The 21,858-nt window shown below is 45.0% G+C and overlaps 1 pseudogene; it reads left to right on the top strand.

Annotated features, from left to right (window-relative positions):
* Positions 1-10,198: 10,198 nt before the first annotated feature.
* LOC119827153 lies at positions 10,199-13,176 on the top strand (annotated as a pseudogene).
* Positions 13,177-21,858: the final 8,682 nt, after the last annotated feature.

The following is a 21,858-nucleotide window of genomic DNA, read 5'->3' as shown; positions in this document are numbered from 1 at the left end:
AGGAAGCGTATATTGAAGAGTGGTGGCACACGTCTTCAATCCTAGCACTCAGCAGGCAGAGGCAAGGGATCTTTGTGAGTTCTAGGAACCTGTTCTACATAGCAAGTTCCAGGCTAGAACTTAACAAGACCCTTCTCAAAAATAAAAATAAGTTTAAACAGAGTGTCAGTCATGAAGTTAGACTTGCTTGCGTCAAAAATCTACAGGTGTAGTACACACCTGTAAGCCCAGCATTTCTGAGGCCGAAGGTCATGAACTTAAGGCTAGCCTGGATGGGACCTTGTCTCAAAAAGCCAAGGGCTAGAGCTAGGACTCAATGGCAGAACACTTGCTTAGCATATGACCGTGGATTTGATCCTTAAGGCTGAAAAAAAAAAAAGTCTCTGCCACTTATTATACATGTAACTTTATCCCTACACAGTGCGGGTAATATCACCTGCTTGACAGAATTATAAATGATTACATTAAGGAAATTTTAAATAAATAAATTTTAAAAATGATTACATTAACTCACAAAGAAGCACTTAAAATAGCATACGGCAAGGGCCCAATAAACATCAGCTATTGCTATTGTGGTAGTGGTAATGACACTTGAGTTGTGGCTGCTGTTATTTAACGACACCTAATGGGCTGAGATGTCTCCGTGGGTGCTTTCCATCCTGCCTGATGACTCTTTGCCTCTGCTTCATGAAGACAGACCACAAAGCTGAGTCACAGTTGAGACCGTCCTTTCCAGCAGATTAAAATGCTAATAGACGGGCTGGAGAGATGGCTCAGTGGTTAAGGGCATTGCCTGCTCTTCCAAAGGTCCTGAGTTCAATTCCCAGCAACCACATTGTGGCTCACAACCATCTGTAATGACGTCTGGTGCCCTCTTCTGGCCTGCAGACATACAGACAGAATATTGTATACATAATAAATAAATATTTTTTAAAAATGCTAACAGACTAGCTGGTGTTTGTTGAGTCCTAGCCTGCAAGTGGCAAGATTAGGTTTCAAACAGAAGACTATGTCCCAAGCCCATATCTAAAATCAGTATGCTATGTCACCTTGACAATGAACATTAATAACCTAAAAAAAAATAAATTTACCATGCAGAACTAGAGGCAGATGGTGGCATCATTGAGAGAATCCGTAAGACAGAAAGCAAATGGCCAGGTCACTTAACACATTCCCATTATATGTCAAATGGGCATGGTCTAAGAAGAATTCAGTTCCAAGTAAGAGTTCGGTGGCTTCAGAGAAAGTTTATTAATTAAGTCTAGCTAAAAGTGTTTTGCCTAGCTTTGTAAGCCTTATTTAAACTTTATAGTTTTTAAAAATAGTTCATATTGTTAAGTTTAGGTGCTGAAGCATTTCCCAGTTTTAAAAAAAAGAGTAGCTGAATGAAGGGGCCTTAGGACTATTTTCTGGGTTTGAACTGTAGCACGAATAATAAAAACCGAGAGACAGATATTGGGGTTCAAGCTGAAGATCAGAAAAGCAAAGCAGCCAAGTCACTAGAGAATTCTTACCTCTACTAGGCTCAGACAAACAAAGGGGCGATCCTGTCCTCAGTGTGACTGCAGACTGCAGACCGAGACCTGAGCTCCTGCCTCCTCCCATTTTACACTCCTCTCTAGTGCTGGGATTAAAGGCGTGCACCACCACCACCGGCCTCTATGGCTAGCCAGTGTGGCTGCTGGGATTAGAAGTGTGTGCCACCACTACTGGCCTGTATGGCTGACTAGTGTGGCTAGTTTTGCACTCTGATCTTGAGGCAAACATTATTTATTAAAACACAAATAATAGCTGGGCGGTGGTGGCGCACGCCTTTAATCCCAGCACTCGGGAGGCAGAGGCAGGAGGATCTCTGTGAGTTCGAGACCAGCCTGGTCTACAAGAGCTAGTTCCAGGACAGGCTCCAAAGCCACAGAGAAACCCTGTCTCGAAAAACCAAAAAAAAAAAAAAAAAAAAAAAAAAAACAAATAATATACCATGATATTGAACCATTGTCCTTCCTATTAACAGTGATTTATCATAATTAAATTTCATCATCTCACCTTCTAAATATGTAAAATGGGCAGAATCATGGTACCCAATTCGTAGATTTATAAACGTTAAATGAGAAGGTATACAGGAAGCTCTTAGTTTAGTTTATTATAGAGTATGTACTCAATATATGTCAACTACAATTATAAGCAGAGACGTAGTATTTGAATTAACATTCTCACAGAAGACTCCTTGGTGAAGTTTTATAACAGACAATTGATCTGCCCCACACCAAAGATTCTAGGCACCTAAAAATTTAAAATCTCATCTCCAGGGGCTGAAGAGTCAGGTACTTAAGAACAGGTTCAGTTCCCAGCACCCACATGGTAATCACAACTTCCATAATTCCAGTTCCAGGGTGTCTGACAGCCTCTAAGACCACCACCAGGCACCGAGAATGCACATGGTGAACAGACACACAAGAAGGCAAAACATTTACACACTTAGTAAAGCATTTTGTAAGTGGAAGTTTCTATCCTGCCCAGTCATGCAGCTGTTCAGTCCCAAATAAACACACAGAGCCTTATATCGATTATAAACTGGTTGACACTAAGTAGCTCTTACAACTTAAATTAGCTCATAATTCTATCATGTTTAGCCACGTGGCTTACTACCTTGCATTCTCATCTTGCTTCCTCTGTGTCTTGCTGGTGAGTGCACCACTGCCTTTCCTCTTCCCAGAATTCTTCTAATCTGGTTGCCCTGTTTATACTTCCTGCCTGGCTACTGGCCTATCAGTGTTTTATTAAACCAATACCAGTGACAAATCCTTACAGTGTACAAGAGCATTATCCCACAGCATCTTTCCTTTCATTTAAAAATCTCATCTCCAGGCCAGCAAACCAAGGAAAGACTGCAAGTCCAATCTGACCCCTAACTGCATAAAGTTTTATTGGAACACATCTGTTTGATCTATGTTTACTTTCTCCCTTTGTAAGTAACTCAGAGAGACAGTGTCAGAGCTGCCGGTTACTTCTTCTCTGGTTCTCATGTGGGTCATCTTGGATTCTCCTGAGTCATTAAACCTTCATCCCAAGGAGTTTCTCTCAAGAAGCCGTAGATCTTGATTGGATCCAAAGTGTTCCTTTCACTTGACCTCTAATGCAATCAGCACACATTCCTGTCCGTGGCTTTCCCTGTGACTACTCAGGGTGACTCTAATTCTAAGACTTCGCTGAGTCTACTTCCCCTGGTGTCTCTCCACTCCTTTTAAAACCACACCTGCGAATCTGCAGAAGCTGACAGACAGACCAGAACTGCGCTGCAGCTGTAACCACATCTTCCTCAATGAATCATCTGTGGCTACTTTCACTCTACAAGAGCACTAAGAACCTCAAGCCCTAGAAGTCTAAAATATACCGTTTATCCCTTTACAGAGGTGTTTGGGAAGTCTGCACCACATGGGGGCAGTAGAGACTCACTAGAGGATCGAAATGTTAGGACTTCGTGAAATCTGACTGCAAAACTAAGCACACCACCTACAGAACTCAGAAATCTGCTTGCCACTGCCTCTCTTGTGCTGAAATTAAAGGTGAGCGCCACCACCAGTCAGCTAAGTAGGCATTATTATTGTCTTCATTTTATACCTACCCTACTCTGTATTCCATGTGTCTGTCTATGAATATTTAAATCTAAAACTTATTTGTGGTATAATTTCCTCTGAATTAAAAATCGTTTCATCTTGGAAAGCAGCCCCTTAAGACTCAAGAAGTTCTAAAGGAAGAGGCTTAAACCCCAGGAAATTAACAACTCAGAACTCTTAGGATGTCCCTGAAACTGACCAAATGTTCTAGGCCCTTCCCTTCCCAAGGCTTTATAAACAGTAAAGACTGAGAGGCTGTTGAGAGACATCAGCCAAGCAGCCAGGAAGACAGAAATCAGTCCAGATGCCTGGAAAAGGCCCAGACCAACTGACTGCTGAAAGTCTGCGAAGCTACCGGGAAATTGTGTGGTGAGCTTTTGTGGTTTCCAGCTGTCCTGGGATGTCACCCCTACTGGGGTGGTTTTTAGTGCTGCAGCTGCTTTTGAGTCATCACTGCTCCTACAATTAGCCCCTCACCCATATCCTAGTAGTAACCCCAATAAACACTGATGAATTCACAGCCTTTGATGGTATCCTTATTTTGGTCTGCCATCAGTTCCCTATCTGAGGGGAGCAGGCATTTCTTCACATCTCCCCAAGAATAAAGTCACACAATACTGGAACTTCATCTACTAAAAAAAATCTGAAAATAATAGGGTTTTTTGGCTTTTTTAAAATTTGTTTGCTTGCTTTTTAGACAAAGTATCTCTCTACATATCCCTGACTGTCCTGGAACTCACTATGTAGACCAGGTTGGCCTAGAACTCACAGAGACCAGCTTACCTCTGCCTCCTGAGTGCTAGAATTAGAGGTGTGCACTTGATCTGGCAGCAAACCCTGGTGTCATTCACCATACTGAGTTTGAAGACAAACAGAATACAAGAGTTACAGATCATGGAGACTTGCACCAAGAGTTCAAAGCCTGGGAGATCATATCATGTTTAGCATGGTCAGGATTTCTGCAGGGAGCTGCGAAAAGGAATTTCTTTCTTTCTTTCTTTCTTTCTTCCTTCCTTCCTTCCTTTCTTTCTTTCTTTCTTATTAAGATTTGTTTACTTTCGTGTGTACAAGTATTTTGCCTACATGTATGCTTACTATGTGAATGCAGTACCTGAGAAAGCCAGAAGGGGGCATCAGATCTCCTGAAACGAGTTATAGATGGTTGTGAGCCACCATTAAGGTCCTGGGAATTGAACTGGGTCCTCTGGAAGAGCAGCTAGTGCTCATAACCATTGAGCCATCATCTCTCCAGCCCCTAGAAGGGAGATTTTTGAAGCTAGGATGGTAAAGTGTAAGCTTCAGTGGTATCTCCAGGATGTTGGAAATGCCAGATGTGTGAGACATAAGCTGAAGAGAGTCCCCAGCCACCAGGCCGTGTGCATGGCAAGTGAGAAGTGACACTGGCCACACCACGGGGGCTCAGACAGTGCCATGTGCCCCTGATTCCAGACAAGACCTACAGGATCTCAGGCTTGCCGGGATGGGTTTCCTTTCTTCAGTGCCCCTTTAGAATAGAACAAGACTGTTTCCTCTGTACCATTGGAGTTTTTTGGGTTTTTTTTTTTTTTTTTTTTTTGGTTTGTTGAGACAAGGTTTCTCTGTGTAGCCCCAGCTGTCCTGAAACTCACTCTGTCAACCAGGCTGAACTCAAACTCAGAGATATGCCTGCCTCTACCTCTCAAGGGCTGGGATTAAAGCATGCACCCACAATGTCTAGCTGCTTTGAGACACAAAGAAATGTTGTACTTAAAATTTTGAATAATGTTGCAACTGTTTAAGACTTCAGAGACTCTTGGAGATAAACTAAAGGTTTTTTATTCCATTTTAAGATATCCATGAGCATTTCGGGGACAAATGCAGAATGTTTTGATTTTGAATATGAAATGTCCCTACAGGTTCATGTATTCAAGGTTTAGTTGTCAGAGGATGGGCTTTGAGGGGGAGGTGACTGAATCCTGAGCATCTGACTGGTCTAGACAGTAGCATAACCACTTGTTGGATTAATAAATATGTTATTGATAGGAAGTGGTGAAAAATGGGTGGGACCTAGCTGGAGGAATTAGGTCACTGCGAGATTGTCCTTGGGGATCCGGCTTTGCTCTGGCAGCTTCCTGTAGTCCCTCTCCCTGCTTCCTGTCAGCCACGCTGTGTGTACCCACTATCACACTCACGCACAGCATGAGGCTCTGCCTCCCCATAGGCCCAGAGCCACAGGGATGACTGCCGCAACTAGACTCTCTGATTGCACGGCCCCCAAGTTTTACCTTCCTTTAAGTTCTTTAGGTCAGGTATGTGGTAACAGCAATGCAAATACATCGCGTGACACATCATCGAATGGAATATCATATTTGTTAATATATTTATCAGTTGCTAGACATTTGAATTGTTTCTATTTTTTAGTATTTTTGTTGTCAGTGGTTTTCTGAGATTAGTCTCATGTAGCCCAGGCTGACCTCAAATTTACTATGTACCTTAGTGTGGTCTTGAACTCCTGATCATCCTGTCTCCACTTCCCAAGTGTAGGGATTACAGATCTGCACTACCATACCGGGCTGGGCATTGAGCTATTTTGCACAATGCTTCTAGAACATTCATTGGAAAATTTGGGGTGAGCCTATACTTCAGTTCTCTTGAGCACGTACCAAAAGTAAAATTGATGTGGTAATGCTAACATTTGTTTATGTTTGTTTTTTGAAATGGTCTCCCGTGAGCCCTGACTGATAGCCAGCTCACAGATACATCCTGCCTCAGCCTCCCGAGTGCTGGGATTGAAGGCATGTGCCACCTGGCCTTTGGTTTACATTTTTCCCCAGATAGCTGATGATGCTCAGCTCTGGATGATGTAGCCTACCATGTGAAGTCCAAGAAGCTTCCAACAGCTGTTTCTCCATACATTGTTCCACCAAAGAAATATATTGTTTAATGTATTGAACAATATGAGGGCTGGAAAGATGACTCAGTGGTTAAAAGCACTTCCACTCTTTTATATATATATAAAAAAGACCCTGATTTAGTTTCTAGCACCCACATCAAGTGGCCCACAACCACCTGCAGCTTCAGTTCCGGGGGACTCAACACCCTTTTCCTAGTCTCCACAGGTACCAGGCACACTCATGATGCACACACATATAAAGTAAAGGCAAACAACCCTTTAAAAGAAAACAGTCTGTGCACAGCCAGCAAGATGCCTTAGTGAGTCCATGCCCTTGCTGCCAACCCTATGCCAACCCTGTGGCATGAGTTCTCTCCCTGGAACCCACAGGCTTGTCTTCTGATCTCCAAACGCAGCTTGGCTGTTGGAGCACAGGATTGTAGCATGGCCATTGCAATGGTGCCTGGAAGTCTCTGGGAGGAAGACATACTGGCTTGATCACAGACTGATTAGAATGTTGATGATTTCAGAGAGGCTGGAATGTGAAAGGTCCAGGGTATACCTAGGAATTATCCAGTGCTATCCTGACCGCTTGCTAGCCATTTACTAGCTACCTCTGAATGCGCCGGAACATCTTTGTGATTTAGGTAATCCCTAGGCATATACAGAGAGACCCCTGGCTTCTACCAATCAAAAGGCTAGAATACTGTCAGATAACATCTGAGACTAGGGCTGAGACGGCCACGCTTTGCTGTAACCTTCCTACCTGATGTTTCCACTCACATATTTTGGGGTTTTTTATTTTGTTTTGTTTTTTAAGGCAAGGTTTCTTTGTATAGTTTTGATTGTCCTAGAACTCAATCTGTAGACCAGGCTGGCTTCAAACTCACAGAACTCTACCTGTCTCTGCCTCCCAAGTGCTGGGATTAAAGGTATGTGCTACCACCACCGAGGTCCACCTATCAAAGTATTGAAGTTCAATGTTGTGGGGTATTTTTACACTCTGTGAATGTGCAGATACATGCAGCAAACCCAGGTCAAAGGGGTCATTGACAAAGATTCAGACTCTTTGGGATGTAGGCTTGTTTCACATCACCAGACACGATACCAAGACCTGCTGAGGTGATGGAAAAAGGAACCTAAAATAGGAATCAAGTTGTAGCCCAGGTACCAACTATAGCAATAAGGACATAGCTGATCCTTCATAGTTTCCTGTAGATAGAAAAGACAATGGGGACAAGGAGACGAGGAGACGAGGAAAAGGAAGGATGTAGGGGAGGAAACACCTCTGTTACTTTTCTATTGCTGTCATAAGACACAATGACCAAAGCAACTTATAAAAGAAAGGCTTTATTTGGGGCTTAGCATTTCAGAGGTTAGAGTCCATGCCCATCATGGTGGGGAGCATATCAGTAGGTATCCAGGCATGGGACTGGAGCTGGGACTCGGCTCTCACGTCTTGAGACATAACCACGAAGTAGAGAGACAAGGAGGGTGGCATCAGGCTTTTGAAACCTCAAAGCCCACCTCCAGTGACCCACCTCCTCCATCAAGGCCACACCTTTTTTCCTTCCCAAGCAGTTCCACCAACTGGGGACCAAGTATTCAAACGTGAACCTATGAGGGCTAATCTCATTCAGACCACCACGGGGTGGTGGGGGCAATAGTATTGAAAATGCAGTCCCAACAGTGAAAAAGAACAGATAAAGAGATATAAAGGAAACTTTCAGAGGGCCACTGGATGCTTCTAAGTCCAAAGGAGAGCTAGATATTTGAGAACAAATGTGTGGTACTCCACCAGCTAGCACAGCCAGCAGGTGAGAACACAGGCAATGCTGACCGGCCCATGGGGCCCTCTGATAAGAAAGGAATAACTCAGAATCTACACTTGTTGACTCAAACTAGCAGGTAACATTCCAATTTCAAGTCACAAGACTGAAAAGCTGGTTTTAAAACTACGTCCCTACCTCACCTAGGAGCAGGCACCTTCTGTAAGACCAGATTGACACACAGCACCCATTCAGGCTGAACAATGGTTGTCAGGTGGGGTTTCCTGGCAGGGGTGACTAGCTTCAGCAACCTCAGGGAAGCCACTCTGGGACTACATCCTTCAGCATTAAGTTTATTTTTCTTTTCGGTTTCAGAGAAAATCCTGATCAGTTAACCCTCGAGCAGCATTTCCTGCTGGCAGAAAGACTTCAGTGGATATTGCACCCAAAACTTGGTGAGGATGTGGTCCTGGGTGGAAATTTCTGGCTTCTTCCAGGTTTGTATGGAGAACCGCAGTCCACCATGGAGTAGATACACCAAGTCCTACTGACTTCACGCAAATCTTGTCTGTCTTGCTTAACATAATCCTGGAAAGGATCAGGTCCAAAAGTAAGTATGGAGTTGAGAGATGAGATCTAACGTATTTATCCCTAGTCCCTACTGGAAGGAGTTGGTTTGAATTTGATACTTGGGTGGGAATACAATTAACACCACTCTAAATTTCCTCTTCATTTCAAGTTTGTTTTGTTTTTGTTTTCTTACGAGATTAGGGTTTCTCTGTGTAGCTCTGGCTGTCCTGAAACCCACACTGTTAGACCAGACTGGGCTGGAACTCAGAGATCCATCTGCCTCTACCTCCCGAGTTCTGGGATTATTGGTGTGCGCCACCACCACCCCTATCCATTTAGAAAATTGTTATGGGGGCTAGACTCAGTGGTTATGAGCTCTGGCTGCTCTTCCAGAGGACTCAGGTTCCCAGCACCCACACAGTGACTCGCAATCATAGGTAACTCCAGTTCCAGGGGATTCAACACCCTCTTCTGAACCCTGCACGCACCAAATACACATATGGCACACAGACATACTTACAGATGGAATATCTATACACATTTTTTTTAAAAAAGTGTATTACTGTCACAACCTGCCAGTGACCATTGCCAAGGAATTGAAGTTGAATTTGAGATTGAACAGAACCAGAGGACTCGAGGCTAGTGCCTTTACCGGAATTCTGTGAAACTTTTATCCCAGCGATCTCACAGAGAAACAGCAATAAACATACTGAGTGGTTCTCATCACTATCGGCAGATGTGTTGAGGATACAGACGGTCTCGTGGTGAAATGGGGCTGTTTACACAATGCCTAGAGCACACTAAGCTGCATTGTTAAGGAGAGAGGAAACACCTTGCGCAGGGCATTCCTCCCAAGAGAGTAAACGAAGTTATATGGGAACAGAGTTCACACGGCAGGACAGTGTCAGAAAGTCAATTATTTACATAAGTATGTGTGTACACATATGTAGGCACATGCACATGATAGCATCCATGTGGAGGTCAGAGGACAATTTCCAGGAGTCGGTTCTCTCCTTCTACCATGTAGATGTCAGGGATAAGACTCAGTCATCAGGCTTGATGGCAAGCGCCGTTAGCTCTGGAACCATCTCTACAGCCTCCATTTTCCCTCTTCTTGGCAACATGCCCTCTGCAGTTCCACCGGGAGCATAGAGAAGGCAGGAGCTCCACAGAATGAAACCTTTGTTTGTTGATTTCTTGAGATGGCTAAAAGCAGGGGCAAGAGAAAATTTGGACAGCAAAGGTTAGACAATAAGCAGGCATTGGGAAAGCTCAGTCCAGGAAGGGTGGGCTCAGGACATGGCATGCCAGGCGGGCATCCCTGCTCTCTGAATAGGAGGCCCTCGGGATCTACTCTGCTCCCCTTCCTTCCACAGTCGCTCCGCACCATGCGAGGTTGCCTGTGGAGATGCATCGGAGTCCTGGCATCCTTAGTCATCCTGGGGTTCTTCAGTCGGGAGAATAAGGCAGCTCATGTGGAGTCCAATGCATCACTGGTGAGCACCAGGCCTAGAAGCTTCTCCCTTCACAGGAGATGGTTAAAGCCTCTAGGCTCATCATGGGCACGCTAAAGGGGAGCATCTGAGGCATCCAGACAGTGCCAGAGAGGAGGTTACCTTGGAACTGAACTCAAGACAGATAGGACTGGGGTAGGGCCGGAAGAGGATCGGGCATTCCAGACATAAGGTGAAGCACAGCCACCGTAGGAGGAGGAGGTACTGACCAGCAGACGTGGAGGAGGAGGAGGTACTGACCAGCAGACCCGCCAGGGGCAGATGCTAGTTTTCCCCTTTCTCCTATGAGAAATCAGCAGTGACGTCCAGCAGTGTAAACCTCAGCGCACACACAGGGCCGCCGAGGCTTTGGGCAGCAGAGCTGTGTGAGGTGAGAATGAGCAAGTAAAGGGCTTTCAGGCTGAGACAGCGTTGGGTGGATGTTAAAGACAGCCAGGCTCTGTCTTTCAGGCCCCAGCAGAGGCCTGAGCCAAGTTAGACCATGTTTGCCCGCAATGACACATGGGCAGCGGCTTGGTGGGTGGGTTCTCATTCTATATGACTCCAAGGCCACATGGCTGTGGCTGAAAAGTTCAGGGGAGGCGGGGAGGCTCATGACCAGGTAGGAATAGCAGAAAAGCTGAGCCCTAGCAGATCACATGTAATGGATCCTGGGAGAGGCCGTGTGCCCGTTGTGTCAAGAGGAATCCTCCTAAGACTCGCCCTTGGGGACTGATAATATAACCGTCTTGTATTCAGAATGAAAAGAAAAAAATAATACAGCAGATCGCTCAGGAACAGATCGGCTTTGAAGTCAAGAGCATCTGAAATACTTCACCAAGATGCAGGAAAATTCCCAAGTACTCCAGCATGCCAGCTACCCGTTCTGGCTGGAACCTCTCCCCGGGGAAAGTGTGAGTCTGTGGGAAGAGCCATTAGACGTGGAGACGGCCAGGCAGAGTCTTTCATCCAGTAAAGGAGGGTGGGGTCTGAAGGACCGAGCTGGCAGCTGGTGGGAAGCAAGTGCTCTGAGTGAAGGACCTAGCTAGGACGGGTTTTCCAGTTAGGTTCATTTGCCTCCCCCTAACCCTCCTTGAATGCCCAGCAGGACCTAAAGGCCAGGGTAACTCTGTGAGGGAGCCTGCGGTGACACTCATTCATGCCAGGCTTCCAGGAAAGGGACTATGGATGGGAGAGGAACCAGGGGGATTTGGGACGTGGGTGGAGGAAGAAGGTGGGTAGTCAAAAAGAAGGGAGTGTGAACTTATGGTCCACTGAATGGTACAGCCCCAGTGAACTGGACTGGCTAGCCGTGCAGATTTTAAGGGGCCTGAGGATGCTCTAGTCCAGGATTGGGTAAAACCATAGTAGTTGAGATAACTCTGAAGGTCCAGGCCAGGCTAAGATCATTTGCTTACGTGGCAATAGCTAAATAGTTTCATACCAAAGAAAGCCTTATACTCTGTGAAAGCTTCTCCATGAGCCTTTCAAAGTATTGAACAAGCAAGCGAGACTTTATACCATTGAGCAGGTATTCACCTCCCACAGACCTATACTCCCGGGAGAAGAATGTGAGCTTGGCTTAGGTGAGGGGCTGGGAAGGAAGACCTGGGAACCACCTACGTTGCTGAAGTATTGAGGGTATCCCTGTGTTTCTCAGGGCTGCTGACCGTGGGGATCTCCTCAGTGCAGCGAACCCATGGGAGTTACCTCTTGGACACCCTGAAGTCTCTTTTCCAAGCTTCCTCAGAACAGGACCTGAAATATATGCTGGTATTGGTCCTCCTGTCAGACACCGACCCCACATGGCTCAACCAAATAGTTGCCAACATTTCAGGTCTCTTCATGCCACATGTTGAATCCGGGAGGCTGGCGGTGGTCCACGGTCCTGCTTGGTGGCTCCCTAGCAAAGAGCAGAAATCATAGCTACACCCTGTGGAGAACTTTATGCTAGGCAGAAAACAAGTTCTGTCCTCCTCATGAATTTTGCCAGCAACCTCTCTGACTACTTCCTGTTGCTAGGAGATAATGTGAGGTGTGCCCCCAGGTTTGTGTCTAACATCTACTGGGCAGTGTCAGCCTGGAAAGAGCTGCCTTGGGTGATCCTGGACTTCTCAGGCATGAAGATCTCTGGGAAGGTCTTCCACACCAGAGACCTCCCCCCGCCTGACCTCCTTCCTGCTCCTCTTCCCCCAAGGACATTCCCACTCACTTGCTTCTCTCTGAATTCAGTCTTCTCTTGTCTCAAAATGTTCCAATTCGCTTCAGTTCCTCATCTTCTACCACGTGGGCAGTTTACTCTGAGACTGAAGACACGTGCTTTCCTGAGGAGCAGGACAAGGGCTTGGGAGAACCAGACAACCTGCCGCTACTGTCTTCACTGACATGCTCTCATTTTGGAATACCATCCCACAATATGCCTACATTCTCAACGATGACTGCTTATGGGTCATGAACCCTTTGGAAGGTAACTACTTGCTGGTGGTTCTGGATAAGCACAAAAGTCATCCGGGTAGCAGTGCTGACAGGCTCTGCTCATAGTAAGATGAACTATTTACACCAGGGACAGATACTGCTGGGCTATAGCCTCATGGACTACCCCAAACGCTTGCGCTCCACTATACCTTGGTAGGACCTGTGGTGAGAGGGCAGTTGGACCAGATGGTATTTTACGAGGAAGATGCTGTGAAGGAGATTAGCTGTATAAAACTTCTGGTGACAGAATCTCATGACTCTGCATCAAGATCCTACAGATCAGGGTCTGGACAGAAAGTCGAGGGAAGAGGAGACTTAGAGACTACTGTGAGATTTCTGCAAGGACTGGCTCTAGGAAGAGAGAAATAAATGCAATCAATTGACCAAGAATTTCTCCTCCTCGTGAATACAGTGATTACGTAATTTATTCTCTAAAGTGGGATCCTATGTTGGTTGGTTCTTATAAACCTTACACAAACCTAGACACATATGAGAGAAAGTGATCTACAACGCTGGCCCATGGCCAAGCCTGTGGGGGTTGTTTTCTGAATTAGTGTTTGATGTCTCAAACACACAAAAGTGAGCTCCTCAAGAACATCACTCTCTGTCCTCCTGCACATGTACCAACACACACACACACACACACACACACACACAAGCTCTGCTAGGAAGTCAGATGTCATGGCCCCATGCCTAGAATCACAGCAATTAGGGTGTGGAGGCCTCAAAAATTCTCAGTTACCATCAATACTAGCAAGGGTTATTACATGAAACCCTCTCTTTAAAAAAAAAAAGGAGATAGATGTTGTGGCACACGCCTTTAACCCCAGCACAGGGAGACAGAGGCAGGAAGATCTCTGTGAGTTCAAGGTCAGCCTGGTCTACGGAGCTAGTTTCAAGATAGCCAGAGTTACATAGAAAGACTATTTCACCCCTGTCTCAAAAACCAAAAAAAAAAAAGGAAAAGAAAGACTATTTTAAAAAAGAAGGAAAGAAGGAAGGAGGAAGGGAGGGAGGGAGGGAGGGAGGGAGGGAGGGAGGGAGGGAGGAAGGAAGGAAGGAAGGAAGGGGGAAAAGATGACATAGATGTTAATTCTCTAATGGAGAAGAGATGAACTTCAATAAAAATACCAAATAAGAGTGTTTTTACATGTCTATTTTTCATTAAAAGTAGTTTTTTGTACAGAATACTCTGATGATGGGTTTTCTTCCCCTCATCTCCTTCCAGATCTTCCCACTACCCTATGTAACCCCAGCAGTCCAACTCCATGCCTCCTTCCTCTCTCTCGTTAGAAAACAAGGAGCCAAACAAACAACCCAGAATAAAACAGACAAAAAGAAAAAGTGCAAGAAACACATGTACATGCAGATACACACACAACACCCATAAAAACACAAAAGCAGAGACCATAATCTATAAGCAAAAGACAAGTATAGTGAACAATAACCAACCAGCAGGGTAGTGGTGGCACAAGCCCTTTAATCCCAACACTAGGGAAGCAGAGGGTGGGCAAATCTCTGTTGCAGAATATTTATACGCTGTGAAGATGTATCTTTGCCAAGGCGCTTTCTAATTGTTTAATAAAAATCTGAATGACAGACGAGAATAGGCAGGATTTCCAGAGAGAGAGGGACAGAGAGGACACCAGCAAGATGGTGAGCAAGTGCTTGTACTGAGGAAAGAAAAAGCCACGTGGCAGAATGTACGATTAATAGAAGCAAGCTAGTTAAGTTATAAGAACTAGTTGGGGATAAGCCTAAACTAAAAGCCAAGTTTTTCATAATTAATATAAGTCCCTGTGGCTGGTGGTCCAGAAAACAAAAAAGCTAACCAAAGAAACAAAAAGATCAACCAAGCCATTATGAAATAAACATCTCCAAAAGATGCCATTAAGTTTGTCTTATGTTGGTCATCTGTGCTGGGCTTGGGGCCTCCACTTGGTGTGGTTTGTATACCAGTGAGACTGCATTGAAGAGAAATAATTTTTTCCTTTTGTGGTTGTCAAATGGAGACTGCTTCTGGACTAGGGAAGGAAACACCTATCCACTTCCCCTCTCAGCGCAAGGGCCCGTATGTCCTAGACCTGTGCAGGTCTGTGCGTGCTGCCAGAGTCTCTGAGTCATGTTGTGTGTGTCAGTCCTGTTGTTGGAAGGCTGCTTCCCTGGTGTCATCCATGGCCTCTGACAGTCTGCGATCTTCCTACCTCTTTGTCTGCTGTTTTTTAAACTTTTCCCAAAGCTAGAGAAATTGAAGACTCCGTACAAGCCGACTGCTTTTCACTGCAATGTTTATTCTCCTTGCAGTAGAAAAAGAATGTGGGACCAGGTTCAGTGGCACACGCCTTTAATCCCAGCACTCAGGAGACAGAGGCAAATTCATCTATGCGTTCGAGTTCGCAGCTACCCTGGTCCTACAGAGTGAGTTCCAGAACAGCCAGGATTACTCAGAGAAACCCTGTGTAGTCCTTGAAAAGACAAAAAAAAGGAGAAGAACAGGAAGGAAGAGGAGGAGGAGGAGGAGGAGGAGGAGGAGGAGGAGGAGGAGGAGGAGGAGGAGGAGGAAGGAGGAGGAGGAGGAGGAGGAGGAGGAGGAGGAGGAGGAAGAAAAAAGAAGAAGAAGGGAAGGAAAGAGGGAAAGAGGGAGATGTTGGGCCAGCAAGGGGTAAATCTTGCTACCAAGCCTGTTGACCTGAGTTCAACTCCTAGAACCCACATGGTGAAGAAGAGAACTAATTCCTGCAAGTTGTCCTTTGCCCCACACACACACCCACACACACACACACACACACACTTGCATATTCTGTTTTTCTCCTTTTCAAAACAAATGCACAAACAAAAGCAGAATGTCATGAGAGACCATGTGCACATCTTTAAAAAGAACATAATTCAGCCACGCATGGTAGCACACACCTATAGTTCCTGCACTTGGGAAGCAGAGGCGTGAGGATCTGCGTGAGTTGCAGAGTTCCAGGCTAGCCAGTGTTACATAGTGAGTTTCCTGTCTCAAAAAAATAGTAAACAATACAACTTACATTACTTTTTTTGAGACGTGTCTGAATGTTGTTTACCCCAGGAAGGCTATGGTAAACCCAGCTGACCTTGAGCTCACAGAGATCCCCACCTGCCTCTGTCCCCCATGCCAGCCCTCCAGTGATAATATTAAAGTCATGTACCACCTTGCTGGCTTATTACTTTTGGGTGTTTTGTCTACATGTATGTCGTGAACCTACATGCTGCACGGTGCCCACAGGGCCAGAAGAAGGCATCCATCTCCTGAAACTGAAGTTACAGGTGGTTGTGAGCCAACAGGAATTGAACTCGGGGTACTCTGGAAGGGCATCCATCTTTCACACCCTCTGGTTTTTTTTTTAATTTTACTTTTTTTAAATTTAGATTCTGTGTGTGGAGAGAGGAGGTTCAAAGACAGGGATCTCTGTATAGCTCTAGTTGTTCTGGAACTCTCTGCACCAGGCTGGCCATGAACTCACAGAGATCCTCCAGCCTCTGCCTCCTAGTGCTGGATAAAAGTGTGCACCCACCATCCTACCCAGCTTTTTATTTAGATTTTAAAAAGTCATTTTTAATCCTGTGTCTGTATGCTATGTGTCTGTGTATTGGTTGTCAGTATGTTCACATGAGTGCATGCCCCCTGCAGAGGCCAGAGGAATCAGATCCCCTGGAGCTGAGGTATAGGCATTAATGAGGTCCCCTGACAAGGGTGCTAGGAACCAGATCTTCAACTTGGGTCCTCTACAAGAGCAGGTCACACTCTTAACCACTGAGCCATTCCCAAGCCCCCCTCCCTTTTTTTTAAACCCAGGCTAAAAAACAGCCCTAGAAGTTAATGTCTTCCTCCAGGGCACATGGCAGGTTTGTTTATAAAGACAGTGGACTCCCTCTGCAGAGATTTAGAGGCTGCCTCTCCTGCGATATGAAAGCTGTGAGAATTCTCCGTCCTCCCTAGGGAAGATGTGTTTGTCCCCTAAGCAGATAATAAAGGTAATGTCTCCCCTGCAGCGAGTACAAAACCAGGACCTTTCCTTGGGTTAGCACGTCTCGGCCATGTTGCAGACCCTCCGTGTACGCAGTAATCCATGCAAGCCTCAGTGAATCATCCCTCACTAGGTTCCCCCTGGAACTGGAGGGCAAGTGGAATTGTGGCCACATGAAGCCTATAGTGTCTGCATCACCAGGGAAGCCTAGCATGTCCCTGGAAAAGCTATCTTCCTGGTGTTCAAGGCGTTCATGACTTCTTCACTTAACTGCAGCAGTGGTTACATTTTCTTTCTTTTCTTAAGATTTATTTATTTATAATATATATAGTACTCCTCCTGCATGTACACCTACATGCTAGAAGAGGGCACTAGATCTCATTTTGGATGGTTGTGAGCCACCCTGTGGTTGCTGGGAATTGAACTCAGGACCTCTGGAAGAGCAACCAGTGCTCTTAACCACTGAATCATCTCTCCAGCTCTCTGATTACATTTTGTTTTGTGTATTTTTCCTAGAGCCCTTTCTTATTTTATTATCCATACTGTTCAAGGTACTACTAACAGAGACTGTTTCCCCCAGGGGCCTGTGCATGGAAGAGAGCAGAAACATTAGATAGATATGTGAATGTGTTCCAGAGGAGCTGAGGCGGCTTTCTCTCAGCAGAGTGGCTCAGAATGCTAAAGTGATAGAAGGAAGCCAGCCAGAGCACTGCAGGAAGAAGCAGGCAGATCTCTGTGAGTTCAAGGCCGGCCAGGACTACATAGTGACACCCACTCTAAAAAAGTGAATTAATTTAATACATTAATTACAATTAAAGTAACTGAAGGAAGAAAGAGGTGGAAATGACACTAGGTAGGATACAGCTACAGGAATCCACAGAAAAGATGGTGGTGCTTCAGCCAAAGCAACAGCAGGTGGTGAGACTTGGTTAGATGTTGAACATATTTAAGATTGACCAAGATTAGTGAGATTGGTTGAGGGTTTGAGAAAAGGAGCAATCAACAAATGGATTGTTCTGTATTTTCTAATTGACAAAGAAAATACAGTCATATACAATGTAATATATGTGTGTGTATACATATATACATACATACATACATACATACATACATACTTGAATGGCTCTCACTAACATGTACTTCACCTTACAAGATTCCTATTTTTGTTTTAAAAAACAAAGAATTGAGACTATAAAATAAAAAAGCACAAGGGAGCTTTGGAGGTAAAAATTATCCTACATCTTTTTTTTTAATATTTATTTATTTATTATGTATACATTATTCTGTCTGTGTGTGTCTGCAGATCAGAAGAGGGCAGCAGACCTCATTACAGATGGTTGTGAGCCACCATGTGGTTGCTGGGAATTGAACTCATGACCTTTGGAAATGTAGGCAATGCTCTTAACCACTGAGCCATTTCTCCAGCCCTATCCTACATCTTGATTGTGGTGATTACACAAATCTATACATGCTCTAAAATTCATAGAACAATACAATCAGAAGCCTACTTCAATGTATAACAATTGCAATTATTGTATTGTAACAGTGGAATTATGATTCTTCTTCAGGCCTTATCTTTTCAAGGTACATTCTAAAACATTAAGGGCAAATTACATGAAACATGAAGGCATTATGGAGTATTAGTTTAAGATGTGTTACATTTGCGTTTATGCTGTGGAATATTTGTTTAATGATGCAAAGATGTGTTGCATTCCTTTATGTTGCATTTGTTTACCTCTGTGAAGCTGTGTTACTTTGCCTGTCTAAAACACCTGATTGGTCTAATAAAGAAATGGATGGCCAATAGCTAGGCAGGAGAAAGGATAGGCGGGGCTGGCAGGCAGAGAGAATAAAAAAGAGAGGAGCTAGGAGTGAGAAAAGGAGAAGAGGATGCCAGGGGCCAGCCACCTAACTGCACAGCCAGTCATGGGGCAAGAAGGCAAAGAAAGACATATAGAATAAATAAAGATATATAGAATAAAGAAAGGTTAAAAAAAGTCCAGAGGCTTTTTAAAAGAGAAACAGGATAATTTAAGTTAGAAAAGCTGACTAGAAACAAGCGAAGCTAAGGCCAGATATTCATAAGCAAGAATAAGTCTTCATGCTGGGTGATGGGGTCCCAAGAGTGAAAAAGATTTGCTTCAAAATAATACTGGAAGGGATGAGCAGATTGAATTGCCAGTGAGTGAAGTGTCTGACGTGCAGGCATGAGAACCTTATTTTTCAGCAGTGCCCATGAGAAAAGATAGATGTGGTAGTAAGTAATTCTAATCCCAGATCTAGCAGTGGAGATGAGAGGATCCTGGGGTGTACAGGCCAGTCGGTGGGCACAGGCAGTCAGAGAGCTCCCAGTTCAGTGACTGACCTTGTCTCAAAAGATATGATAGCAGTTGGGTCTAGTTGTGAATACTCTAATCCCGGCACTTGAAAATCAGAGGCGCATGAATCTCTGTGTAGACCAGGCTGGTCTCACACTCACAGAGATCCACCTGCCTCTGTCTCCCTACTACTAGGATTAAAGGTGTTCGCCACCATTGCCCAGCCCCCGGTTATTTATTTATTTTTAGGTTTTTCAGAGAGGGGGGTTCATGAGGTGCTGAGTCAAATCTTTAAGCCAATAGGGTGATGTTGGGGTGGAGCTGAAGTAAAGCTTTAGTTCCCCCTTCCGTACAAACAAGGTCTTTTTTTCCATTTTTTTTATTAAAAATTTCCATCTCCTCCCCTCCTCCCACTTCCCCAAGGTCTCCTTTTTTAAGGCTCCTTCAGAGGAGGTAGAAAGGGGAGTGGTGTTCCACCGTCAGAGTAATGAGCCTGGTTAATATGTGACCTGTGGAATGGCCTGTGAGGCATACAGGGCTGTTAATATGTGACACTGTGAGGCTTCTACTATTGAAAGGCATGGAGGCTGGGCATGGTCTTGTCAGCCCTTTGTGGCCATGGCCTACTTACCTGAAAGGCCTGTTTCCCTGCCTGTGCACAACATGACGGTTAAGAGCACACAGTATCCCGGATAAGCCATCCCACCTGACCCGGTGGTCCCCAGAAATGCACTCTAACTGTGTGCCCCTTTGGCTGTCATGCTCTCCTCTTGTTCTGTACCTCTCCCTCCCTGCCACATTCCACCCAGGAAAAGGAGGAGGACCTGGAACGAACCAGGCAGTAAAAAGGTCAGCGGTGGTAATCACTGAAGCGTTAGCAAGTCAGAAGCTCCAGAACATAATTCCATGGGTCTCCCAGAACAAAGAAGAAAGAAAGGGCTGGTTGTGGTAGTACATGCCAATAGGATATGCTAAAGAGGCAGAAGCAGAAGGATCACGGATTTGAGGCCCAGTGGTTCACAATTATCTGCAATTCCAGTCAGTTTTCCTGACTTCTTTGGGCATAAGACATGCACATACATACATACATATATACATACATACATACATACATACATACTGGCAAATATTCACACACACAAGGACAAAATGAGGAATTATTTTAAAATTAGAAAGTATGTGCTCCATCCCTCCTCCCCTTTTCAACTTCCTACACTGGTGGGCACTTTACCATACCTGGGCACACAATCCTTTAGTCGGGTGTTTCTGAATGATGTTTATAAACAATGTTTCAGAGCAGACATTCAAGCTGCACTGAAAATTCTGAGGACATTTTCAGCCAGCCCAGAGAAAAAAGCCAAACCTTTCTTGGGTCACTCAGAGTTGACTGAAAACCAAGGCTTCGTTGTCCCTCATGTCCCGAAGGTACTCATTTCTGATGTCAATAATGTCATGTGTGGACCATTCGTTCATCCATCACTGTATCTCAAATAGCAAGTGCCACTTTGGGAAATATGTCTGAGAAAGCAGGACCATGAAAAATGTGCAGCCCAGCGGCCTTCTGGCATCTCTTTCTAATTTCTGTTCCATGCTTATACTGTCAATAGAGCTGAGTCCTAAACCTCAAGGGAGTCTTGGGGCCGTGTTCTGAAGTATAGTATAGTATCGTATAGTATAGTATAATAATTATATAGTATAGTAGTAGAGTAAATGAGCTGCTATCCATTTAGCATTTTGCCCTCTGACAAACATTACATAAAAACAAGCACATCTCATTAGGCCTCAGAATAGTCTATGAGCCAATTACCCAAAGATCATTAAGTATATTTAACTATTGATGAAGAAATACAGAGAAATGGAGTATGTTGTCCAAGGTCACAGGGCCACTAAGGGCCTAGAGGCGGCATTCTTGTGTAGTGCTGTGAAACCCATACTTAGTGAGAAGCTTGACTTGAACCAAAAGGAAGCCCTTGATTTTTAAAAAATATTGATTTATTATTTATTTTTGTTTTGCATATAAGTGTTTGCCTCTATGTATGTATGTTTGTATGTATATACAAACACGGTATATCTACCGTGCATATATATAGTCCCTGAGGATGTCAGAAGAGGGCACCAGAACCCCTAGAATTAGAGTGACAGATGGTTGTCTCAGTATGGGTGCTGGAAACCCCAGGACAGGGTCCTCCACAAGAGTAGTCAGCTCTTAACTACGAAGCCCTCTCCAGCCCCTCCTGACTGATACTGGTGAACTGATATTTTGAGCAAAATCAGTTGTTTTGTTTGAAGGACTAGGAAATGAAGTTGCCCAGTCACTCTTCCTGAAACATCAGCCAGTCAGTACAATTGTCTGGCAAGGCAATCTGTTGGGGGGGGGGAGGGGGAGAATTGTCATTTGATGACTTCCTGTTCTACTTTAAGCCTGTCTCTGGCTCAACACTCCACTTTCCATGAGGCTTTCAAACCGACTAGAAGATACTTATCACGCGAATTAGCCTGGCTCCATGTTAGTCGGAATTGTCATCCCTTCCCTTTGGTGTACTTGTAAGTGGCAGAGATCCGAAAGCTAGAAGGAAGAGGGCTGAGACTGCCTAGGTACCCGCATCCTTGGACCATCCCAGTCCTTAGGGAAGAGGCGAGCCACGCGGGCCCTCCTCCCTAGACCACCGCCCTGGAGAGCCTCCGCCCCCGGGCCCGCCCCGCGGCGCATTGTGGGATCTGTCCACCCCACTGGAGCGGGACGCGGCGCTAGGTC

This window comes from Arvicola amphibius, chromosome 12, assembly GCF_903992535.2.
Source record: "Arvicola amphibius chromosome 12, mArvAmp1.2, whole genome shotgun sequence".
Classification (NCBI taxonomy): domain Eukaryota; kingdom Metazoa; phylum Chordata; class Mammalia; order Rodentia; family Cricetidae; genus Arvicola; species Arvicola amphibius.
Note: the sequence above shows the minus strand (reverse complement) of the source record. Positions and strands in the feature narration are given on the sequence as shown.